The sequence below is a fragment of the Pelodiscus sinensis genome, chromosome 2 (genome assembly GCF_052426305.1).
Source record: "Pelodiscus sinensis isolate ZL-2025 chromosome 2, ASM5242630v1, whole genome shotgun sequence".
Taxonomy (NCBI): domain Eukaryota; kingdom Metazoa; phylum Chordata; order Testudines; family Trionychidae; genus Pelodiscus; species Pelodiscus sinensis.
This window is the reverse complement of record NC_143053.1, coordinates 154194487-154212412: the sequence shown is the minus strand read 5'-3', so window position 1 is coordinate 154212412 and position 17926 is coordinate 154194487. Positions and strand designations below refer to the sequence as shown.

General features: G+C 43.3%; 1 protein-coding gene across 3 annotated transcripts in view; it reads right to left on the bottom strand.

The window, feature by feature from the left end:
• The window catches only part of GALNT1 (polypeptide N-acetylgalactosaminyltransferase 1), a 146763-nt gene that overhangs the window by 108938 nt on the left and 19899 nt on the right, over nucleotides 1–17926 (bottom strand). For 2 of the 3 annotated variants that reach the window (XM_075921643.2, XM_075921642.2), the window contains one exon: nucleotides 2392–2573. The exons of the other annotated variant lie outside the window; for it this stretch is intronic. The gene's annotated coding sequence lies outside the window, so the exon portion shown is untranslated. The remainder of the gene's footprint in view (nucleotides 1–2391; nucleotides 2574–17926) is intronic. 3 annotated transcript variants of the gene reach the window in all.

Here is a 17926-nt window from a genome sequence, read left to right as displayed (position 1 = left end):
TTCCTGTTATACCTTCTGATCTTCACACTGATTTGAGAAAGTTTTTGCCACCTAGTTAAACTGAGTGAGTAATAATGTTTCTACTCTTTAGTGCAATGCCTGCATGCTGGGATGAGGGGAAATGCTAATGAAAACAGAATTTACCATTTGTTGCATTACATAACAGAACCAGAAAAATCCTTGAAGTGTGTGATCTGTAATTCATCATGTTTAAAGGACTCTTTTTGAAAGCTCGTGTTCGTCACATTTGTAGACAACCTTACACAAGTTTGAACACAATGCTGTACTGATTAAGCTAACCAGGGAAAAGAGTCGTCATGGTATCAAATGTGGTAGTGCTTTATTAGGTTCTGCTAACATGGCAGATTGTGTGTGATTGACTTGGGGAAAAAATTGACAGTCTTAGAGGTTAACTGTTCTGAAAAACAATGTACTCTAACTACTTACATATCAAGTTTCAAAATTTAACCTCTTTTTGGTTGTTTGTAGAAAATGTGGCAATAAGTTTATATCTTCATAATACTCAAAAAGCTATTGAGGATTTTGCTTACCCAACAAAAAATATTAGAAGAGAAACCAAAACAAGTGAAGTTTCAACCAAAAAGCTTCAAAAAGTGTGTGAAAACAGAAGGAACACAATGGTAACTGATCTGCAAACTCAAGTATGAATTAGCGGTTTGTCTGGAAATGGATGACAGCAGAGGGATCATGTGAGGATTAACCGTTGTCTTCCCTCTCTCTGGGGCAGCTGACATTGGCCACTATCAGAAGACTAGATACTGAGCTAGATGGACCTCTGGTCTGACCCAACATGGTTGTTCTTATGTAACTGGTGTGACAAGGTGGGTGATTTTTTATAGGACCAACTTCTGAAGCTGGAAAGCTTTTGAGCCACAGAAAGCTCTTCAAGTTTGTGAAAGGAACTCTTAGGGCTTGGATACACTGGCATTTTACTACAACGCAACTTTTTCGTTCAGGGGTGTAAAAACACGCATCCCCTGAGCACGGCAAGATATAACGCTATAAAGTGCCTGTGCAAATGGGTTCTCAGCACTGGGAGCTATGCCTTCCATTCAGGTGGTTTACATAGAGTACTGGGAGAGCTCTCCCTCAGCACTGGTGAGTAGCAATACTTTCACTTTCTACATTTTAAATTTAAATGTTATCATAGCTCTAGTGTCACAGAAAAATGCCAGGTGGAACACATTGTTTAGTTTAAGTACATACCACATAGTGTGAGGTACTAAATTCAGAATGTGATCACACCTATCAGGCCTCATTCTCAATGGAAACCTGCACACAACTTTCAAGACACAAACTCAAGAATTTATATTACTCTGTTATACACCAGAAATAATGGACTGAACAGACACTGGATTTATGGCTTATTACAACAAACTCTGGAAGTTCCTTTCCCAGACCTGAAGAGCTATCCACAACTCAGAAGTCTGTCTCACCATTCTCCCTTGCTCAAAAGGGGAAGGCCTGAGGAATAAAAGTAATTTGTTAGTGCATGAGAAAGTTGTAAGTAACTCTAAATAGTGAAATTGTATACAAAATGTCATGTCCAGAAAGCAAACCCAAAGACCAAGCAAATATTTATCCTTTTTTATTCCTAGTAATTTTATGGCTACTTGCCATTTCAGTAGGAAAAGAATTCAGAGAAATACATTTCAAATTCATGTCATCCATGCAAATTGTACATTTTATAATCAACTTTACAGCACCTGCCCACACTAAGAGAATTAATCTTTTGGAGTTTACTGGGTATCAGAGAAAGGGCTATGAAGAATCAATATATTTTGGGGACAGAACATTTTTCTCTTTTGTGCTGTTGAAGGGGAACTAGTTAGTCTGAAAGAGTCCTTTCAAATTTATATTTGGAAGTTAGTCTTTTGAAAGGTGTTAATTTTACTGTTCTAGTAAGCCTGTTATGGATAAATGAATTAATTAATAATCAAGACAACTAGTGGCGAATACCATCCTTCTGAATCAGAAGTTTTCATACACAGAATCCTCTGTCTGAAGAACAGACTTGAATTCAGGCTTTATGTTGAGAGAAGAATGAAAAAATTGGTGTTGCTTTACACCTCCTTTGAAATTCTAAATAAAGGATATTTCTAATCATCAGTAGTGAAGCAGTTATGAGTATAACTAAAACATCACTAATTAAATGATTATAGAGGAGGTTTTCTGCTAACTATTCATAGCTGACATGAGACAGAATGGCCTTGAAGTGACAGAGAGGGACTTAAACTGAAGTCCATGATGCCAAAGAATAAGATTCTGCAAATCCTCCTTTCATTCTGAGACACATTGGATATAGACAAGCCTTACTGTAGCAATGTCAGCTGGTTTATGTTCTAGATACTTTACACCTTAATTACTCACCTTTTCTGAAGATTTATAGCCATCTGGATGGTTTGCTAGCATTGATGCAAGTGTGCAATAGGATTGATCTGTTGCATTGTTGTGGAGAGCAGGTGGCAGGAGCCATTAAAAGGCAGACAAGGCTAGGCTGCTCTGGCATACACATAGAAGAGGATTTCTATCCAGAAGACCTTTATACTGTCCTAGAAGAACAAAAATCAAGTTAAGCGCCACATTCTTATCTTCTAGATTTCCTATATCAGTTTAATATCACAATTCTGAAGTTCTGAGGAAAAGAAGAGTGAGCTTACAATAGCTGTTGGATGGAAGCAGTGAATTCAATCTATATGAAGTGTTAGATCTAGCCTCAGAAGGGAAGAGAGTCAAATGTCACCTAAACTTTTCATCCCATGTAATTGTTACTGTAAATGGAGGTTTGAACTATTTAAATTTAAAATTAAAAGTTCCCTATTTATGACCATTTCAAAAATGTCTCTTTCTCCAGCCAGCCAAGATATGACATACATATCAGTTAACTAACAACTGTGTAAGCTGGCTGAAGAACTATTTCGCCATTTTCAAATGTTCAAATTTCCCATACTTGGTGAAGTCTGGTGTGTTTAGTCTAGGCACTTTTTTTTTTCTTCAATAAAGCAGCTTATTTTTGAATTTTGAGCAACTTTTTCAATTTAATTTTTTAAAAGGATTATTAAAAGGCTATTGAAAAAAGCTGCTGCAATACTAAACTGATATGGGTATAGTGTTTAATGAGAACAAATGCCTTCATGCAACTTTATGGAAAATACTTTAATAGTGAAAATTTGCAAATGCAAACAAAAAAATTTTCTAAACCTATTCTTGTGTTATCTGTTAAGATTTTAGCAGAGCATAATGAAGCCCTGCTGGCTCTAAGATAGCTGCATGTTCTTCTTGCCAATCTGGTACATAAAGGGGCTGCTGCTGGGACAACTTAGATACAGGTAGTAAATTCCTGAATGAAATACACACTTTCCATAAGAGTGCTGTAATATCACACAGGAGAATGTTGGAAGTGTAAAAATGATGGAGCTAGCCTTTTTTGATGCAATCTTAGCCCACAAATACCACACTTTCTATTCTGAGCTAAGTTTCTCATAACATATGCTGTGAAAGGAGACTGATAATTTAGCATAATGTTTCTGTGTTATATTGTCCATATCCGTGGTATTCAACCAGTTTTGAAGTACAGGCAGTCCCCGGGTTACGTACAAGATAGGGACTGTAGGTTTGTTCTTAAGTTGAATCTGTAAGTAAGTCGGAACTGGCATCCAGATTCAGCCGCTGCTGAAACTGACCGCCAGTTCTGATTTACATACAGAATCAACTTAAGAACCCCAAGCGTCCCCGAGTCAGCTGCTGCTGAAACTGATCAGCAGCTGATTCCAGGAAGCCCGGGGCAGAGCAACTCTGCCTGGGGCTTCCTGTAGTCAGCGCTGGTCAGTTTCAGCAGCGGCTAAATCAGGACGCCTGGGGCAGAGCAGCTGGGGTGCTGCTGGGTTGCTCCAGTAGCGCTGCTCCTCAGCACTACTGGACCAACCCAGCAGCACCCCATCTGCTCTGCCCCAGGCGTCCTGATTCAGCCGCTGCTGAAACTGACCAGCAGCAGCTGAATCAGGACCAGAGCAGCTGGGGTGCTGCTGGGTTGCTCCAGTAGCGCCGAGGAGCCGCGCTACTGGAGCAACCCAGCAGCACCCCAGCTGCTCTGCCACAGGCGTCCGGAGAAAAGCCTAGTCTGCTGGAGAGGGAGGGGGGGCTTACTAGCTGCGCCCTCCCCCCACCCCAGAAGACCAGGAAGACACGGGCGGCGGACCGAGACGCACCGCGGTCCCGCCGCCTGGGTCCTCCGCGGCTTTGCTCCCAGTCTCCCTGGTCTGCTGGAGACCAGCAGACCAGGGAGACGGGGAGCAAAGCCTCTGAGGACGCCGGCAGCGGGACAGCCGCGGGGCGTCTGGGCTGTCCCGCTGCCGGCTTCCCTCGCGGCTTTGCAAAGCCTCGGGGAAGCCAGCAGCGGAGCAGCCCAGGCGCGCCTGGGGTGCCTCGCTGCCCGAGCCCCCCCGCAGCTTTGCAAAGCCGCGGGGAAGCCGGCGGCGGAGCAGCCCAGGCGCTCTTGGGTTGTCCCGCTGCCCGAGCCCCCCTGCCGCTTTGCAAAGCCTCGGGGAAGCCGGCAGCGGAGCAGCCCAGGCGCGCCTGGGGTGCCCCGCTGCCCGAGCCCCCCCGCAGCTTTGCAAAGCCGCGGGGAAGCCGGCGGCGGGGCTAAGCCCTGGCGCGCCTGGGGTGCCCCTTTGCCCGAGCCCCCCCCTCCCCCCCTCCGCGGCTTTGCTCTGCATCTTCCTGGTCTGCAGACCAGGGAGACGCAGAGAAAGCCCCAGAGTACACGGGCGGCAGGACCGCGAGGTCCCGCAGTCCGTGTACTCTGGGGCAGCCCCGTTCGTAACTGCGGATCCGACATAAGTCGGATCCACGTAAGTCGGGGACTGCCTGTAGTAGCCACTATAGTGGCTACTGCTATAGCAAACTAGCCACACTCAACTGGCCAAATAGCCACTCTCAACCAGCCAAATAGCTACATGTGGCCAGCATGCTGAACACCACGGGTTTAAATAATATAAACTTAAATGGGGAGAAAAAAAGCAGACATTGATAGCAATAAGGACAAATCAGTACTTAGGAACTGCAACAAATACAAGATACAAAAGATACTAGTGAAAAAAGGACCCAGTAGGATTAAAAATCAGAAGACTTAATTCCTTAACTATATCAGTAAAAACCCCATATCCTAGCAATGTTATAGGTATGATCAGGGCTCGACAATTAATATAATCTACTCGCCCATGGCGAGTAGATTACAAGCTGGCACAGCCGCACAGCGCAATCACCGCATGCCGAACCGCGCAGCTGGCAATCGGGGCTCGCCGCGGCTTGGCGAGCCCTGGGTATGATAGTAGACAAGGATAAGAAGATTATAAATCATGGAGAAAAGGCAGAAGTATTCAATAAATATTTCTGTTCTGTAGTCTGAAAACAGGGTTATGTATTCATATGGCACCATCTTTATTAAATACTTTTTTTCCAACATTAAAGATGCAGTGTATTAGCAGAATTGTCTTACGAGCTCTTAGCTCCATTAAAGGTGATTCTGAACAAGTCCTGGAACAATAGGAAAGTCTCAGAGGAGTAGCAGAACCTAATGTTGTGTCTATACATGCAAATGGTAAATGAAATACAGGCAGTCCCCGGGTTATGTCAATCTGACTTACATCGGATCCCTAGTTACGAACGGGGGGGGTGCGCAGCTAGTGCGGGGTGCCTCCCCCACTGTCGCCGCCTCTGGTGGCGCTGGGGGCACTTCCCCCCAGCAGACCAGGGAGACGCGGAGCCCCTTATCCCACCTGTCCCGTGGCCGACCGGTTTTGGCAACTAGTTTTACTTACTTTGAAAGTGTACTTTTAAACATATTTAAAGTACAGGTTGAACCTCTTTAGTCTGGCACACTCGTCTGGAATGATTTTAGTCAGCCAGATGTCCATTTGTGTGTGACCAAGTTTCCCGAGGTCTCAACCTGTATTCTCTTTATGACATGAGGTTACACTGCAGCATTCTATTAAATCTTTGAGAAGTGGATGGGAAGCATACAGTACACCATGAAATCAATGAACAAAAAATGCTGTTCCAAGTAAAAAGGTAGCTGGCCTAACAGGAAAGCTGTAATGGCCAGTTAAGTTACAAGTGATTTTATATATTTATCCCTTTCCAATTCTCTTTACCACCTTTTAGGTCTTGCAGACTGTACATCCATATAGTACATACATCTCTTAAAACTCTAGCTTTATTTTAAATGGAGAACTCAAATATATACCTTGTGCCAATATTAAGATTCATCGCATGGAAAGATAATGTACAGTTGGTGGCTCCTGCTGTGCAGAAAGGAAGCAAGCAAGACAGGCAGGAAGCCTGGAGGGGCTTGCCAGTCCTGCTCCCCTGTCATCTGGCTTCCTGTCAGTCTCACTCCTCACTGCATAGTGGAGGAGTGAAACAAGCAGAGAACCAGAAGATAGATCTGTTCACTTTCTTGCTAGAAAGAACCCCAACATTGGCCACTTCAAACTGGATTTGTTCACTTCTCCAAAACAGCAGGAGAGCAGGACAGATAGAGATCCAATCATGGCAGTCAAGGCTGCCCAATCACTTCACCAAAAACCCACAATAGGGAAGTAAAGCTACTCTTACCCCTTCTCCCCGCCCACTGCTTTCTATGAGTACCAGGCACATCTTACCATACCCCAAACTCCTGCCTATTAGCCCTTCATTTTTGGTTTTTAAAAATTTCACTTGTTTTTTTAAAACTTCATTTATTTTACCTCTTCTCTCTCCCCCTCCCCCCAAAAAAACCTGAAAACAAAAAGGCATTATATATAGGTGCCTTCTACAGGATTTTTCCACCGTCTTGTAAATAATTTTATTCAAGCCATTTGTAGGTCCAGTATCATGTTACTAGAGAGTAGGTATATTAAGTTGTGGGTAATTGACTAATCGAATAGCCGATGCATCTTGCATCAACTAGTCGATAGGGCATCTCTGCCTTTGAAGTACAGAAACAGCCCTAGGGTTATTGCTACACTTTAAAGGCAAAAGTGCCACGTGGAGCCTGGGGTCAGCTGGGGACTCCAGGCTAAACCCAGGCTCCATGCGTTGCTGCCGCTTTGACATGCCTCAAGGAGCCTGACTCTGGGCTCCTGCAGCAGCGTTTCAAAGCAGCAATGCTGCACAGAACCCAGGGTCAGCGGGGACTCCCCAGCTGATCCCAGGTTTTGTGCAGCGCGCTGCTTTGAAAGGCCGCCGCAGGAGCCCAGAGTCAGGCTCCTCACAGCATGTCAAAGCGGCAGCAACATGTGGAGCCAGGATCAGCGAGGAAGTCCCCACTAAACCCTGGCTCCATGTGGCACTGCCGCTTTGAAATGCCAGGATGAGCCTGATACCAGGTTCCCACAGCTCCCATTTCAAAGCAGCAGTGCCGCGTGGAGCCCAGGATCCGGCCCCAGGCTCCATTGATAGAGGCAGTGAGGAGGGTTGAAGCAACTAGTCGACAAGTCCTTCAGATCCCTACTAGAGAGACCACTTCTTCTGATCCACTGAAGTGATTTCTATGTTCAAACAGGCATAGCAAGGATCACTGATAGCACTGCAGCCTTCTGTCCCCAAACTATATCTGGTACAGTTCATCTAGGTACCAAGGAGACTAATGATGACTAAGAGAAATAACTCAGAAATTTAAAAATGACTAAAATTGAGAAAGTATTTAAGTTGTTTAATATAACAATTGTAAATTTACAGTTTTGCAATTTATGCAACAAATCTTCTGAAAAATTAGTGGAAGATCATCAAAAACAAGGTAAGTCAATTTCAGAGTTCCCTCAAAAACTTAATTTCTAACAATTGCAGAAGACTGACACGAAATTTTATCTGTCCCCTCCACAGACTGGAATGTGCCAGTCAGGAAGACTTAACTCTCATACTTCATATAGTATTTTCTTTTTATATATTTTAATAATTTTATATATGAGCTTTTCATCTAAGAATCTCTAAATACAAACATAGGCAAATACTATCACAAATTTACAGATGTGGAAATGAAGTACAGGGAGATTAAATTCCCTGTCTATTGTAAAAGGTTACTCAGTCAGTGACAGAACTTTGAACAAAATTCAGGTCTCAACTCCCTACTTCTGGCTGCTACATTAATCTACTTTTTAAAAAAATCTTAAAAGGTATGACAATACAGAAGTGGTTGAAAAATACATCTAACAAAAGGCTTCTAAGGTAAATTCACAGAACTCAATTCCCTTTACAAAAGATGCTTTATTAACCAGAACAACGGGATCAACAATTTCAGGAACCTAAAAACACCTTGTCTTTTACAAGAGAAATTTCCAAAGTTTAAGACTGAAATTATTTCAGTTTCTTTTCGCTACTAGATAACAGCATCCATTTATTTGATCCGTGGCCAAAAAAAACCAAAAACTAGAATTAAGCAACTTCTGTCCATACAACCCCTTTATTTTATCTGTTTTGGATTGTACTGATTTCTCCTACCTCACCTTACATGTCTTCTCAGAAAAACTAATCACTGTTTCATTGGCAGCTAAAACATACAATTTGGTTATCTGCAAGGAAACACTGTGGTCACAATCTGAGCTACAGTCTCAGTCTTACAAGTACATTAAAATTAAATAATACTGCCTAACAGCATTCCTCTGTTTTTGTTGGACAACCATGCCAGTTTCTCATTTTTATTTTTGGTTTTACTGAGGGACACTTCGAAGTGTCTTAAATCTGATAATGGCAAACTGATGGATCTTCTCATAGTGCATTTTAAAGAGCAGCTGATGGATCTTCTCATAGTGCATTTTAAAGAGCAGAAAAATAGAAGCTTCTTGTGAACAAAGTTTTCTGCTTCCATGCATTTCACGTAAGCTTCATGTATGCATAGGGAACTAATTCTAAACACTTCTAAAGGCTTATTTTTCAAATAAGTTACACAAAACACTTCATTTTTTTGAAGAGAAATCCATGGGCATGTTACAAAACTTGTAGAAAGTAAAAGAATGTTTATTTATGCTGCCTTCTTTACCATACTCTACACCAGTGGTTTGCAACCTGTGGCTAGGACTCTGACCTTAGACTATGTCTAAGATTTTCAAACATGTCTGCACATCCAAGCGAAAAAATTATAGGTGCCTGCAAATGAAAAAAAGTTAAAAATCACTGATTTAGATTGTATTAGCCTTACTTGGCTAATGTCTGCAGTACTAATCCATCAGCCTGAATCAGCACCTAGTTTTTTCCTACCCAAAACCAGGATATTTTCAAGACATAAAACATTTTTTATTTTGTTCCCTTCACATACCAACAGTCTTGGATTATTTTATTTTTATAAAAAATTATATGAACAGATAGCAAGTCAAGGACTGATTTCAAATTACGCTGTTTGATCCTGGCAACAACTGTAGCTAAGATTTCAACTGCAAGGCTGTAAAAAAAATTGAAACCATTTCCCTCAAATGATAACTGTCTTCTGCAGCAGCAACTAATCAAAGTGCTATTTATTTTACTACTAAGACTCTCTGGCATAGTTGACAAATTCAACTACTACTTGCCTTTCTGGTAGCCTTAACTGTCTATAGTGGAAAAGCCCAGACCTTGTTTTGCTCATATTCCCCAAGGATAAAAACAGTAACAAGTATCACATTGAATAGCTATTTAAGAGAAGCTCAGACTTGGGCATGTCCAGCAGTACATTTTTTCCAAGTTTCAAACACAGTGTCCCTAATATTGTGTATGTCACTATCAATTGGGCCCATCCCGTCCTCCTTTAACTAACATTCATTATACTGCTCCATCCCTGAATCAGCTCCATCCTCGTTGCTCCTCTCCCATTTAGCCCCTTAGGTCTCCCTCCCCTCTGACAGGAAGATATTCTTGTGCATGGTGTCATTCAGTCCATTCCTGGTTTGTTCTCCTCAAACCGGCAAGGAAATCCCTTACCCACTTGATAGTGCTTTAAACTCATCCCATTCTTCTGAACATAGTATCTATCTTTCTCCACCTGGTCCTCCCTCTTTGAAAACACTCTTTCAGCAGTTCCAAAAACTGCACATTATGACTAAATCAGGGGTGGCCAACCCACGGCTCTCAAACCGCACAGGGCTCTTTGCTCAAAGAAATGCAGCTCTTGCTAGTTCAGAGGCACGAGTCCAGACTGCTCACAGCTGCTCTGCACACATGCCCCAGCACCTAGAAGGAGAAGCACATGGTAGCTACAGAGAGACCCAGGCATTAGGCTAGAGCAGGGAGGCTGGGGGTGCCTAGCTCTAGGGAAGGGGTAGGTGCATTGGGTTAGAGCAGGGGGGCTAAAGCACCTTAAACTCAAAGTCTTCATGGATGCAGAATAAAGCAGCCAACACTGATGTCATATTTAAATTCCAGGGCAAAAAAAGAATCAACACGTACCTGGTTTACACAGTGTTCTTTTAAAGAAAATTCATAGGCTATTGTTTGCCAGACTGAAGCAATTATTATGAGATATGAACGTCTCCCTTATTGTTTTTGAACCTGTCATATTTGCAGTCTGGGACAGACCTGAATTTTTAGAACTATAAAAAGCCATAATCTTCATAAGATTTAAAAAAAGAGGAAACCATACCAGAGATCAACAAGCTGGAGTGAAACAGGCACTTCAAATTGTGCTAATTTACTTCTCAGTTCAGTTTAATTTAAAAAACTCACAGGACATAATAGGGCAGCAATGTTAAATTTAAAATACATGGTGGAGATGCTTATTTTTACTGTGAGAATATTACTGTATTTTCAAAGGGTTTTTTTTTAAATCTGATGTTTGTTCCTTGTCAAGTTCTCTGAAGATCTATGGACTGACCATGAATTTAAGTGACTAGAGACTTTTTTATTGGTTTTTGTCTGAAATGTCCTGTAATATTATTTTGAGAGAGGGGAAATAAATACATAATACGTGGTTCTTTGCACTCTATCCACGGCTATTGTGGCTCTTAGTCTATCTCAGAGCTACTCAACACGCAGCCCAAGGGCCACATGCAGCCCGCATCCCATTTCTTTGTGGCCTGCGGTGCAATATGGGTTTACGCGGGGATCAGCATGTGGCCCGCAGATGGGATCCTTTGAATATGGCCTCCACTGGAAACACACTTCACAACAGCAAGGCATCTCCCAGGCGGGGTGAGTACTGAAAGACGCAAGTGGATGGGCTGGCTGGAACAGATGGGTACAGGGTGTTGGCATTTCTAGCCTGCAGGGAGGACGTACCAGGAACACTGGGGCATTATGGGAAGTGTTGGCTGCTTAGCCTTGTAGGCAGAGCCAGAGAGGTGATGAGTGGCTCACACTAGCCACATTTGGGTCCAGCACCACAGTTTAAAGCTTAATCTTTGTATTCATGCCCGTCAGTGTGAAAGAAGCTATTTGCATTTACATGCAAATATATATGCAACCACACTTAAGTTGTGGCCCTTGGCATGTGCTGTGAGTATCACTGTGGCCCCCGGGACTTTCAGCGTTGAGTAGCCCTGCTCTAACTGGTTGGCCACCCCTGCCCTAAATAGTCATGCCATCAACAGATAGGGCTGGGGTGATGCCTGATGTCCAGTGTAATCAGTAAGCAGAGCACTTCAGCAGCCACCCAAGAGTGATTCAAATGTTGTTATATCTTAAAGTGACAAGTCATTTTGGATTTCTCAAGCTTTTTGGTGTCCAGCTTGACACATCTTAAAGGGTTTGGCTGTCAGAAGGACAGAGCTCAGTATTTTCTGAAAATCTAGCCCCTTCAAAACAGCTTGATATCCCTAAAGATAAGTATTTTTATTTTTTAAAATCTTCACCTTAATTTTATATTTCAGAAGATATTCCATGGTGTTTTGTATTCGTAAATGTGATATTGACAAAGTAATTATGTTAATTGGTGATTTAATGACATTTCAGTAATTTTTGACTTATTAAAATATGCTATTGCAAGTGTTTTCATAATTTGCATATAAGATGGAAGAACAATATAAACCATTATAAGTTAAAATACTGACATTTAAAAGATTTTGGAAAACAGAAAATTAAAATATTTACTTACGTACAGAAAGAGATCATCTAAGATACATCAGCGAGCAAACTGAAGAGGGAACAAATACAATCTGCCTAACAAGGTACAGTACTTCTATGTTCCAGGGACTCCAACCACTATTATTCCCAGGGCTCAACAAATTATGGAAAACCCTACTTGCCAGATGAAAAAGGGACTTGCCACCTCCTCCCCAAAAGTGTTTTTTAATGGCATAAATTCCTAATAAGAATAAGAATGGTAATTACTAATAAGTTATTAATAAATATCACCCAAGTCCTGCCCTCTGGCTCGCGCCCCGCCTCCTCACACTGCAGCTGCACGCAGGCAGCCCAGCGCTGAGAATCGCCGCACTTCCCCCTTCCCGGCAGCGCTCTGCTCCTCCACCGGCGAGCAGATCGGATGAGACCGCGCCACGCATAGTGCGGGCCGCGGCCAGCCTGTCACAACGGCCCAGTCCGCCCTTGCACTCGCCAGCTGGTAAAATCTACTCACCATGGGCAAGTGGGTGAGTATTTGTTGAGCCCTGATTATTCCAATTTCTATGACCAGACAAAGGGAGACCTACAAAGACCTCTGAGATCAGAGGTAGAACTTTTAACAGTACTTCTCTGAAATCATGAAGCTTGCCATGACCTACAGAGCTGCTGGATGATCAAAGTCTGGCTTATCAGTCTTAAAAATTAAGTTCCCAATAAAAAGGGCATTTTTTGCTCCTTCTAAAAGTAGTACTGTTTATTAGGGATGTTAAATATTGTTTTAGTAATCATTGTAGCCACAACAATTTTTCACAGTTACATGGTTACTAAAATGCTCCCCTCAAGGGCAGGGCCGGCAGCCAGTGCACTTAGGGCTCCACTCCCACGCAGGGCATCAGATTGAGTTGGCCCAAAAAATCGTCTCCTCATGCAGACCCGACTCCTGGCTACCACTCTGCACTCCTGCATGCTCTCTCAGACGGTGGGCTGAGACTGAGCCAGCCTGTCCAGGCTGAGTTTAAAATATAGAGCATATGGGAGGGAAGAAAGGTGTCAGTTACTGGGACCATTAACAGATAAGCAATCATTTATCGGTTAAACAGTTAGCTGGCTAGCCACTAACATCCCTACTATTTATTAGGCATGAAAGCAATTCAAGAATGAGGGCATACACGATTTTTGTAAAAAATGTAAAAGGCTAAAATTTATAGTGGATAACTTTAAAGGATACCAACCACCTTAAAATCGCATGTGTCTCAAAAATGTCTTATCTACAAATACCCTGTGGACACTAACTGAAATATAAAAAAATGTTGTTTTGTTTATTCACTTAGTATCCTCAGATTTTCAGTTTCCTCTGAGTAATCAATTTCCCCTTTTGCCTGTGTGGATTTTTCCACACAGTTAGAACCAAGAGAAATCATTTATAGAAGAAAATGTGATTGAAAACACACTAATATTGACAGAACTCACAGTCAGGTGACAACTTCTGAAACTTTGTACCTATTTAAGTTCTGTAAATACATGTTTAAATAAAACTCAGCTGGACATCATTCAGCCAATGAGGGTCTAGGTATTCTAGTGGTAGCTCTTTAGCCACATACACACTGATGCCTGGTCTACACTGCACAGTTAGCTTGATACAAGGCAACTTACGTTAACTGTGGCTGTATCTACACTTACATTTCACTCCTGCTGACGTAACCCCACTAAGCTAAGTGAGTGGCAGAGTGTCCAGGTCAATGTACTTAGGCTGATGAAGGAAAAAAAAATTATTATTAAATTAAAGCTTTAAAAGACAATCCTTCTAAAAGCGCACCAAAAGACTAAAAATAATAAAAAAGTGCACCAAAATGTCTCTCATAAAGTTTTAAGCTTGCAATGTAGGAGAAAGATTGGTTGGCTAACAGTTAGCAACCTTGAATCGTACTTAGCCAACCAATCTTTCTCCTACATTGCAAGCTTAAAACTTTATATTTGACATTTTGGTGCACTTTTTTTTATTATTATTTTTAGTCTTTTGGTGCGCTTTTAGAAAGACTGTCTTTTTAAAAAGGTTTTTTTTTATTATTTTTGTCTTTTTGGTCTTAAATCTGCTGTGTTTCAAGTAAAACTCCAAGGTTCATTTTGATATGCTTATATATTTTGACGTAGACTTTTTTACAACTTTTTTTTTTTGCACAAGGTATTTATATATTTGATGTAAATGAAAACCAGCTGTGTGTAAGGCAATGATAAAGTTTTTAAGGTGATCGACCAATTGTTTTGTTGGTGAAAAGGAAGAAGGCTTTGAAGACACTGTAATTCTAAGGCATCTTTATGACAAACAGTATTGCCCATTCATTTGTTTGGATCGATTTCATCGATCTCTATGCCTTCTAAAGAACGTATTCAACTGAGTGCCACAAATGGCTGAGTTGGCACAAAGTATTGAAAGCCAAGGATCACAACTGCTCTATCCACTGTGGTCTCTTGTAGTTTGTAGATGGTGACAGCATACGTATGAATGATTGGAAGCATTCGCCGCTCCACCAAGCCATATCAAAAATTCGCTTGAAATTGACGTGAAAGGTTTGGTGATGTGCTTTCTGACATTGCCTTTGAATTCAATTTCAACTTTAGAGATATCGGTTTTGTGAATTTAGGTGCGGCAGAAGTAGGGCCATATTATATTGGTGATGGTGTCAATTTTGATGTTGACCAAGCCTTTTGCTTGGTCAACATCGTACCGAAGCATAACTTTAAGCACCCAGGTATATTCTAATTCTCTTTAGAATGCCTGCCATTCGATTGATCTTTGTTGGGATAGCTTGATAAAGGTTAGGCATTCTTCTTCTCTGCTCAATGAGGGTATCTTGCACTGTGATTGTGAACATTTGGAGGTTCACATTGTCTAACCTGGACAAAACTTGATTATTGTGGTCACTACCATTTTACAAGATGGCGTGATTCTCAAAGCTCTTCCGAGTGAAAAGTCCCCTTGTTGTTGGCACCCTCACATTTACGCAGTAAAATATTTATTCATTCCCGTGTGAGTTTTTCTTCTTGAAGATTATTTATAATTTCGATAAATGTTGTATCCATTGCTGTCACATGTTTTCAGTCAATTCACAAAAGCTAAAGAGGCACCAGAGATGCACAGTAGGTCTCATTGAAACAGGTTGCTTATAAATAGGACTGCCTGATACTGATGGAAGTTGAAGGAGATCACCAAAGAGCAAAATGTTCAAGTCTCCAGCTGCTCCCAGTGTGGCTAGACTTGAACCCACCACCCTGTGCTCCCCAAGCAAATGGCCTATCCCCTAAACCACTCCAGAACTTTGCAAAGTCCTTCCAACCCTTCCATTATAAATACAATGCACACCCATATGTTTGTATACATATATGCATGTGTGTGTTAAATTTGAAAATCCCTTGACAGACAGACAAGAATGATAGACAATCTTTCTATTAAATGGCTAACAGTAACAAATGCAGTGATTACATTAACTGTTAGCTCTTGGAGGCTGCTATTCAACAATGCACCATCCTGACCTGGTCACCATTGAGAACTTAACTGCCATCCCCTTTAAAGAACCACAGATTTTGGAAATACTTTTTCCTGATTGGATGGTTTAGCAATTCTACAGTGTGATATGCAATTGCTCAGCTGGCCATACCAGTTCCCATGCTGCAGATGCATGCCCAACAGGAGTAGATAGGACATGCTGGATCTCGCAGATCTGGGGAGAAGAGTCTGTGCAGGCACAAGCTCCGATTAAGCCATAGAAACATGGACATCTACGAGCAGATTACTAAGGGCATGCAGGGGAAATGCCACAAAAAGAACCAGCAGCAGTGCCACAAGTGCCCACGGAGTTACAGCAGGAATACCAGAAGGCAAGGAAAGCCAACAGCAGATCTAGTGTGGAGATGAAGATACAACACTTTTACAAGGAGCTAGGTGCTATCCTTCCAATAACTGTGCATGCAGCATGCACAAACTTGCTTGGACTCAACATGAGCAAGCACTTGAAGAAGAACCAGGGGATCCAGCTACACAGTGTTCCAGGATGTTTTTGATTCTACTACAGTCCAGCCAATCTTGTCAGTCAACCATCGGCAAGCCCAAAGCAGGTGAAGGAACTGCTGATATTCAGTTTGCTTTGAAATTATAGGGATGCCTGGGGTAACCCCAATCCATGGCAGGCCCAGTGGAGCCAGAGCAGCCTCTTGCCCCACTTGTTAACCGGAATCAGTTAACCAGTTCACCTTTCACATCCGTAGTTTGATTTTACTACACAGCTATTTCCACAAGAAACTCCTTGTTACTCAGCTTTTCTGGCATCACATAATATGTAGCAATAGTGCACAGAGTCTTTCTGGGATCTGTTTGTAATATGATCCAAATTCAGCCTCTTCTTAAAATACTAACCAATTAGCCCGTCATCAGATGGGATTTTCAGGTCTTTCCTCAACATCCTATCCCCTTTCTATCTTGGTCTTCTCTCCTGAGCCTACAGTCTCTCGCTCCGTCTCTCTCAGCTCTCCCTCTCGGAGTGCAGAGCCCCAACGGCTGTTTGAATCACTTGCTCCCGCGTGGCAGCACGGCTGAGTGGCTCCCTGTGAGCTCCAGCTGCCCCCCCGCACCATTTCCCTTCACCCCAGTAATGATCCTGCACCCTCTCCCTCCCCCCTGCCAGGATCTGTTCACGGCCAGGGGGCAGGGCCTGGAGCCACCGTCACAGCGCACATCACCGCCCCGCCCCCCTTCGCCTCCCACTATGGCACTCGGCTGACTTCCGCGCTCCTCGGCCAGGCTGCCACAGGGGAGCAAGCAGAGCAAGCAGCCGTTTGGGCTCCCCCGCGGCGGCCCAGCCAAGTGGCGCAGAAGTGAGCCAAGCGTCACAGCGAGAGGTGAAAAGGGGCGGGGGCGTGCCGTTGGCTCCAGGCCCCGCTCCCCAGCCATGAACATCACGGCCCACCCCCCTACCCCGGCGCTCAACTGACTGCTGCACCGCTTGGCCGGGCTGCCGTGCAGGAGCAAGCGACGCAAGCGGCCGTTTGGGGTCCGCGCCACTCCCCATGCAACAGTGTCCCCCAGCCAAGCTGTGCTGCATGGGGAGCGGCACGGACCCCAAACGGCTGCTTGCTCCGGCGTGGCAGCCTGGCCAAGCAGCACGGTAGTTAGCCGTGCGCCACGGCAGAAGGCAACAGCGCCCCCCAGACGCAAGACTGTAAAGCTACTGCATTACAGACGCACAGACATTGGGCTACTATATATATGATTTCATCTACTGCCTTCTAGGGATGTTAGGAAGTGTCATGTAGCCAACAAAAATTGTTGGTTACACGATTAACTGGTAATTGGCTCTGCATTTAAAGGAGCTTGGGAGCCGGCACACAGGCAGGCTGGCTCAGTCCCAGCTTGCACTGGGTCCTGGCAACCACCCCTGCTGTGGCTCTGCATTTTAAATTTTAAATGCAGAGCCACAGTGGAGGTAGCTGTTGGGACCCAGTGTGAGCTGAGACTGAGCAGTGTGCCTGTCTACTGGCTCTCAAAATCCTTTCAATAGAGTTGCAATAAGGGTAGCTGCCAGGACCTGGCGTGAGCCAGGACTGAGAGAGTCTGACTGTGCGCCCACTCCCAAGTTCCTCTAATGCAGAACCACGGGGAGGGAGAGAGTTTTGCCAGTAGCATTAACAGATAAGCATCCACTTACAGTTAATCGTTTAACTGGCTACACTATTGCATCCCTCCTGCCTTCTTCAGGGTGCCTAACACTAGTGCAAAAAAGAACCCCAGCTTCTCAAGTTGAATAATCAGAAAACAAGGAATATGAAATTAGTGACCACTTGTGAAAATTGTAACTCATTTGTCCAGCATCAAAGAATATGCAGAGGCAGGGACAGAATCTAATCC